This window comes from Tinamus guttatus, unplaced genomic scaffold (assembly GCF_059628265.1).
Source record: "Tinamus guttatus ecotype Peru unplaced genomic scaffold, ASM5962826v1 Tinamus_guttatus_pri_ptg000240l, whole genome shotgun sequence".
Taxonomy (NCBI): domain Eukaryota; kingdom Metazoa; phylum Chordata; class Aves; order Tinamiformes; family Tinamidae; genus Tinamus; species Tinamus guttatus.
In genome coordinates this window covers 2803070-2811490 of record NW_028288774.1, presented here as the reverse complement: position 1 = coordinate 2811490, position 8421 = coordinate 2803070, and positions in this window count along the sequence as shown.

The following is an 8421-nucleotide window of genomic DNA, read 5'->3' as shown; positions in this document are numbered from 1 at the left end:
CAATAGAATAAAATGAGGAAAAAAAAAGGAAAGAATAAATGCACTATTAACGTGCTTATTTCAGGAAGTCTTTGTGATGAATATATATTATGTGTTGGCCTCAGCAAAGTATGGATTCAATAGAAAATAGCTTCCATTGTTAAAGACTCTACGCCCATGTATATGAACAAAGGAACAGAATTAAGGATGCTTTTTAATTTTTTTATTTTGTGATTTTAAGTGTTCCACTTTGTAGCCATCACTCTTTTTTTTTTGTGACATATGGTACATATCTTATCTAGTTCTGTAATTTATTCTGTAATCCTATACTAGAAGTCTCTTTTCCACACAAGCCAGATGCTGTTCTAGTCTGTTTCTTAATGAGAACAATCTAAATTTATTCAAGGATTGATTTTTCTAATTTGACATCTGAAAACAAACCATACCAGCACAACACACTACTACACAGGAGTTCATGGCTGCTATTCATGAATTCAGGCTGACTAAGAGACAGAGCTTATTCTTTTTTGCTTTTTACTTAAGCAAAGTTGTTATTGATAAAAGTGCAGTTGGCAACCAAACTATGTTTTTGTGGAAAGGGAATGTCCCATATCAGACGACTGCAACTTAGACTTTGAATCTGTGATATACAATCACTGAAATAACATTTCCTCTTTGTAACTGAACCACATTTGATGCAGAGATGGATTTTTTGGCAAGTGATAAAGCCACTAAAACCACTCTTAGGTGGGTGGATTCTCTTTTGCAAGGACAGAGATTGAAGGGGAAGGTTTATTTATAATTTTATTTCTCTTCTGCCTTATCACTATGTCTATTCTGATTTAGTTTCTTTTGAGTTTCCTTTATTTAGAAAGGTGATTACTTCATTTGACGTTTCTAATAAGGATTGATTTTTGGGTGTAGCTCTTTTTCATCTAGGAAAAAGCCTAAGAAATGTAATTTAGAACTCTATTTAATCACAGTCATCTCACTATAGAGTACTTGGTTTTGTTTTGTGAAGATTTTTCACACAGTACTTGTGCAACTCTTTTTCAAGCAAATCTAGTTGATATAATCAACGATATTTCTTCTAGCTTCTAAAAGGAAATAGTTTTCCATTAATATTTTTCATTGTACATTGATTATGAAAAGAAACCATTTTTTTGTTAATTCTTGGAGAGATCTTAACCATTCATCAAAACTGTGCTTTGGAGGATTTGGATTTTGTTTTCTGACACAGCAAATCTTGAAATAAATCAGTAATACATTAGATTCATTATTTCCAGTCCTATTCTGGCTGCTCTAAATTAGGACTTAAAAGGCTAAATCTAGTCTGTCCAAATCTGTCATCTTTCTTACACACACACACACAAAAAAACTCACACAAAAGTTTAAACAACTGTTTTGAAAAAACAAAAATCAACTACTGATTTTCTCTGTTGGTAAGCTGCTCTAGAAGCAGATGTCTAGGGACCTTGCTCTAGTGTCTGATTGCATTGTTTACAGCTATGTTACATCCTTGGGTCTTGTCTGTCAAATAAAAAGTTTTATGCAGCCTTTAGTTTACCTTTTTTTTTTTTTTTTTTTTTTTTGCTCATAGAGGCCAGCTGTATTTCCTTTCAGGCTTTCCTGCTCTATGTACAAGCTCTCCATACGCTATCTATACACGGCGCAATCCTAATGGCACTTCTTGCATCTCTTCTAGGTTGACTTCCTCTGTTTTGATGAGTCTCAAGCGTACGCAGTGATACAGATAAAGCCTTGTTGAAGATGTTTGGCAATATCAATTGTATTTTCCTATCTGCTCTTTGCCTTGAGCCTTCTAGGCTGACCCTGACCTTTTTCTCAGCCATAATCCACTTGTAGATCAAATCATCTTGGTGTACAATTCAGTGAACATGAGGAAAAATCAGATTTTTTAGGAACAGTGAAAGCTCTTTTTTTTTTCACTAGGCAGATGAGATGCCTAAGAGATTCGGTTCCACAGAGTTCACAAAAATCACTCAAACCAAATCCATGTTAGCCCTGAAAAATTTAGGGGCAGTGTAAGTTTCCAGAAGAACATCATCAGATCAGTAGCAACAGAGAAAGGGAGTTTAGATTCCAACTGTTATAAACATTATTAATTTCATGAGATTTCATGGCTGTAGATAGAGTTTGACAGACATTTCAAGAAGTAATTTCAAGTGATTGGAGATTCAGTGCAATATATTTAATGCTTTAAGGGAATTCTACATGTTTCTTTTTCCTTCACCATATACTCTTTTTACCTATGTATATATTTATATCTATAGATAGTTTTATAATTAACTCTATAAGCATATGCTGGAAAGCATCAAGCTGTTATGCGTGGATGTTTATAGCTAGCAGCTTTCAGCTTTATCTGTTTTGTATTAAATCTCTCTTTTCTAGCTGGTGATCTTTTGCTTACCAATTTTATGGAGCCAAATGCCCTAATACATCAGTTCCCTTTCATCTCTGTATGGATACTATTTCCCAGCTCTTTTACCCATCTGCATTTTTGCCACTCTTGAATCCTTGATCTTCCTTCCAAACAAAGCATCTCATCTGATTGGAACATACTGTGAGCCAATTGTAATTAGCTGAACACTGCCCCACTTCTGCCTCCGATTTGACATCAGATCTTGACCGTTTTTTAAAGTACAGATTCCAATCAAAATACATTTATTAATGCAGCTTCGATTCTTTTTTTTTGTACCTATATATGGTATGTGGTATTTTGTTTTTAACAGAAATACAACAGAACCTTAAATAAATGTCTGTCTGTCTTCATCCAAAGTAAGTGAAAAATGGATGGCTCTTTTTGGGGGTTTGAACCACAAAATTAAACATTCGAACAGTCAAATGGATTATAAGGAAGACTAGGAGGACAAAGTGATTATGGAGGGAAGTCCAATTTGACACAAGGCAAATGATAGATATAGGGGGCTGTGCCAGTGGACAATGTGTTGGTGCTGATGAATCTCTTTGTGTTGTCATTAAGCCTGCTTGTTATTGTTTATCTTCTGGAGGACCATCATCATTTGTTACCATCCAATTTCTTTCAAAGCATCACATCACACTCCCAAATTTTTTTCTCATTGTATGATTATTGAGGGTTGGTACTGCCGAGTGCTTGGCTGCTTAGTGCTGGACACAGGCTGAAAAGTTGGCTGACATGTGAAGCTTTAAGTGTGTGCCAAAGTATGTAATTATTTCCAGTGTACGCCTGGGAGGGATTTTTAAGGTTTCTTTATTTTCCATCTGCTTACTCTCAGGAGTCTCTTTATAGGCCTTGCTACTTTTTTTTTTCTCTTTATTCACAAAGCAGCTTTGTTGTAAGTTATAAGGCAGGAGTGTGCTAGTGAAGCATTTAAAAGAAATTGTCTTCCTTTCCTTTTTACTCTGTTTCCCCAGAGAGATAAAGTTCCTCCTTTGCATTTATGAAAATTTTGAAATTATCTTGTGTTTTGAGGTGGGGGAAAATGCAGAAAAATGTGGAAAGCTCATTACTTTAGAGAAATTGTGGTCTTCCTAGTAATTTGTAGAGAAGAAAGATAGGGTGATCCTCAAAAATATGTTTCCTGATAGCCCAGAACCTATTATGGGCACTCAGCCTTAGGAAAAAGAAATGATACTCCTTTCATCAGATAGTCACTGCTACAGAAATCTTCCATAGGTGCAATGTTAGTCTGAGAACTAAATCATTTTGCACTCTAGAAAACGAATAGGCTGTATGTGCAAGCACACACACACATACATGTGTGCATGTGTATATACAGCCATAAACTTTCTATCATCATTGCATCCCAGGCCTTTTTGTGGGGTAGTTTGGAAAAGCCTCAAGTGTTTGCCCTTTCCTCTGCAGAACATCAATTGCTATCTCTAAACAAAGAGGACATTTCATCAGTACTTATACCAATAATAATCTCCATTGTAGTATAGAAATTAGAGGGATTTTAGCCAAACTGCAATAGGTAAAGATGATTAGAGAACCACTATGCATGGTATTTATATAGCATTATCTTTTCATGAGGATTGCAGAGAAAAATCAGTGATTTTCTCCCAGTAGATCCGTGGCAGATACAGGAAAAAATATAGAAAGTGGAGATAGTTTTGCATCAGCATGTATGAGTGGAGTGCTAGGATAATTCTGGAACAAAGGGATATTTTTCTTAGAGAAAGAGGCAAAGAGGAATAATGAAAAATGCTGAAAAGTATCATGAGAAACAAAATGCAAAAAGTCATAAAAATATGTATTTGTATTTCTTAATAATTTAGTCTTCTGTATTTGTAGTTAGAATCTCAGTAGCTTCTCTCAGCTAATTCCAGGAACATAGTTATTTATTTAACTTGGTTATATTTATTAAAATCTACCTACCAGCTAAAGGATGACTTTAGAAAAATGCCTTGATGTAGTATCATAGCCTGAAGTCACAGCCTTGTATCACAAAGCATTTATTACCCATATTCCACACACAATATTTACTTACATTTACTTAATTTATATCACATTATGAATGCTGACCTTTGCAAGAACATCTTTTTTTTTTCTTCATAAGTGAATTACACACATTTTTATTTAATATGATTTAATTTTGCAGCCATCATATCCAATGCTGCTACTTTTAATATTGAAAGGATAAGCATTGCACTGACTTCTTGCTGTGTTTAGGAACATCAGCATGAACATGTCGTACAAACAAAGGAAACCAGATCCTGGATTTTTTTTAAGGAATGCGTTTCACAAATCCACATTTAAATAATAATAAGGTAGCCATTTATCTAGTGTATGTGTATTAGAACATATGAGGCATATTGCAGAAATAATATGTTGTAAGAAAAAAACTGCTACTTTTGTAAAAATTTTAGTAAAAGTCAACAGACAGCAAAATCATGTTTTACGTATTCACACATGCAATGTGATAGATAGCCTGCAAAGGACAGAGTGGCACACTATTCTGTTTTATCAAAAAGACACCTTCTACAGTTATTGCAAGTGAACATTTCAAATTCTCAAGAATGGCAGGTTGCAAATAATAGAAGTTTACTTAACAAAATTGAAGTTTCCAGATACTACCATCATACTCTTAACAGTAACTTTATGTTTGTAAATATCAGTGTCTTAATGTGTTGTATAATATAAATGACCAGGGACATTTTAATAGCTTCAATAGACTTCTTGGTATGCCATACCTACAAATAACAACAATATTTTATAACAAAGCATTATTAAAGCAGTTGTGTGTTCAGTGAATTGGGAAGCCAGGGATGAGACTGGAATTGTCAATATGAAAATTGTGGTAATCACAAAAAATTAGATTTAAACCTGAAGAAAACCCTCCAAAAAAACAAAACAAAATAAAAATTTCCTGCTAAATATAGAATAAACAAGAAATAAATATAGGGTAGACCTCTCATGAAGAAAGGTCATAAATGTTTCATGAATCCGATGAATCTGGATTGTTGTACAGGGTACTTTTATAGAACGATAGAACAATAAGATGTTAAGAATATGTGCGTTCAGCTTAAGTCAGTTCTGCCTACAATTCCACGTTCTCCTGAGAGTCCTCAGTTTCCTCCCATCATTACCAGCAAGCCAGATTCCACAAAGCACTTTCTGCCCTGAAAAGCACAGAGAATTTTAGTATATGACTAAATTTCAATCTCTCTTTTTTATTATTTTTCATGTAAAATAGGAAATGCATATATAGATGGTCACCTCTGTTTGTGGAGACATGCTTGGGTGAAAGAATAAAAACAAGGCCTTCTCTGAGACTTAATTAACACTGAGGCCTTTCTAAGTTTCTGTAATCCATATGTGTGTGTGTGTGTGTGCACACTTGTGTGTATGCACCAGTATGTATGAATAGGTTTTAGACCAAAAAAGCTTTATTTCTTGACAGACTCTCTAAGTTTCATATTATAGAACTTATTTGTAACAGTAGCCCCATTGGCTTCAGTAAAAATCCCCAAACATAAAGGAGATGATGAAAGACACCATTCTTTATATATTTTCAGTAGGAAAGGATGAGAAATCTCAAAAGAGAAGAAGAAAATAAAAAAAAGTTCACTCTAGGTTTATCCCCTGATTAGGGAGGCTTGTGAGGTCCGAGTGATTCAAGTAGGTTACTTCAAGTGCAGGAGAACTTCAGAACAGATAGCCCTTGTGAAGATTCAATCATCAATAACTCAATCTCTTAAGCTGATTAAAGAGCAAAAAATGCTAGAGTCAATTTAATATGGTGTCTGCTGGTGTTTTAAAAGGTGAGGAAAAAGGGGAGCTTATAAAATGTAGTGAAAAATCCTGTCCTCACCAAGTACCTGGGAGTTCATTTTTTACATGCGTACATAGAGAAGAAAAAAGACCTTAAATCAAAACTATTACGATTTGAGCAGCATGCTATAACTAGAGTCCCCTTGATGTATTATATTTTCATAGCACATTATATCACAGTATATATTTAAATGCACTATTTTTTTGTACTAGACAAAGAAAAAAAGGCTGTTACAATAAATAAGGTCCATTTAGTTTTTCTGCTGTTCATTAAAACTTGTGAGCAAAGTAATACATAACATGTTAAGTCACTGTTCTTCTCTCTCTTCCCCTTCTAAGTTGCTTTATATTTACCAATAGTTCCTCTGGCGTTTATTATCTCAAGATTTTTGTATGGCATCTTCTGAGCTGCTTTAATCAACATTTTAATAGCCATATTTCCATCCTAATATTAAAAAGGAGACCTGATCTCATTGGCATTTCAGTACATGCTTCAGCTCTCATTATTTTCTCTTTGGCTACCATTTAGCTCATTATTTTATAGAGCCATAAGTGTATTGCATACATATGCAGACTTACCAGTACTATACTGTAGGCTACAAAGTCTGCAAGCATAGTGAAATTAATTTACATTTTGATTTAAGAAAGATGGAATATTTATTGAAGCAGATGGAATTAACTTTCTCATTTATAATAGAATCACATCAGCAGCAAGACTGCTCAAAATTTCAATGGGCAGCAATAGAATTTTATGAACTATACTCCTTAATAGGCAGTAGACTTTATGTATTTCTGTTTTGCTCTATTGCAGAAGTTTTTTATATATAAGTAGTTTGGGCTACTTGCTCATAGTCATTTACGTTGATGTCAATCCTGCAATATTCCATATCATCTTAAATTGTTTGTCATTTTACAGTGACTGTCTTTTTTAACTAGAAGTAATGTTACTGTGACTTGTATTCCAATGGACTAAAAAAAATCAGATTACCCCTGAAATGGATAAATAGATAAATATGTTTTTGTGCTTTGAAGAGTATTTTGAGACAATGATAATTCTTCAGATTATTTAATGAGACCAGAGTGTTGTAGTGTTGTCTGATAATTGCTTTACTGTTTGAAAAAATGCAATTATAATAGGACACTTTTGTACTTTGGTTGTTGGCCGCTTGAAGAAAACGATAGAAAAAAAATACAAAAAGAAAAAGTGAAAAGAAAACACATGCAAAAGCACAACTGTTGGCTAATGTTGGAGGAAAATTCCTGCCATGTTCTCAGAGTGGAATATGTGCAAGAAATCAAAGGCAAACAGCAATTCTTGCAATACCACTGCCTTCCATTAAGAACATAGCTGTAGCACCACTGATTCAGTTTCTGTATCAGTTACTACGATAATCATGTAAAATGTGAATTTTTTTAAATGCAACAGTGGTGTATACCACTCTCTATCCAGTTTGCTCAGGTGAAAGTTCGATTTGGACAGACCTTTTTTGTCTCACAGTCTCCAAGCTATTCTCTAGAATCATCATCCAGAGTTGTCTTGTGACAGAGGAATGCTAGAGATCTATATTGCCTAGAAAAACTGGCAAAGTAGTCTGAGAGATGGGATAAGAGCTGTTCAGCTGTGCGTCATAATTCCTACTTCTACGAATTCTTTTTGCTTAGAGTCAGATGCATTTCATTTAAAAAATGATTCTACTGTTCCATCACTGCTGTTCCCATTCAGTGTAACTTGCAACATAGTGACAACCACAAATTCCTTGGTGACTACCTATTTGTTACAACACTTTGCATTTGTATTTATCCCAAAGGATGGTGAAGTGTTACATCTACCAGGCACAGAGTGATCACTTCATCTACCAGTGAATCATAGACACCACTGGGGTGGAACACAGCAGATGTTTAACAGCATAAAGCAATATTACACAACAATTTTAAGAGAGAAAGTGAAAAATGTCTTACCAAAATGACACTACAGAAAGAAATTGGGAAAGCAGATTGTAATTAAGCTACCTTACAGTTAGAAACTTATGGTAACATTATTCTTGCAGAAGTGTTCATAGGGTCTTTATTAGATATGAGTGATAGGAGAGGTTTGTATTTCACCTTCAAAGTCAAACTTCCTTCAGCATGTTGGTCTCTAATGCAGTACTAGAGAAAGTTAACTC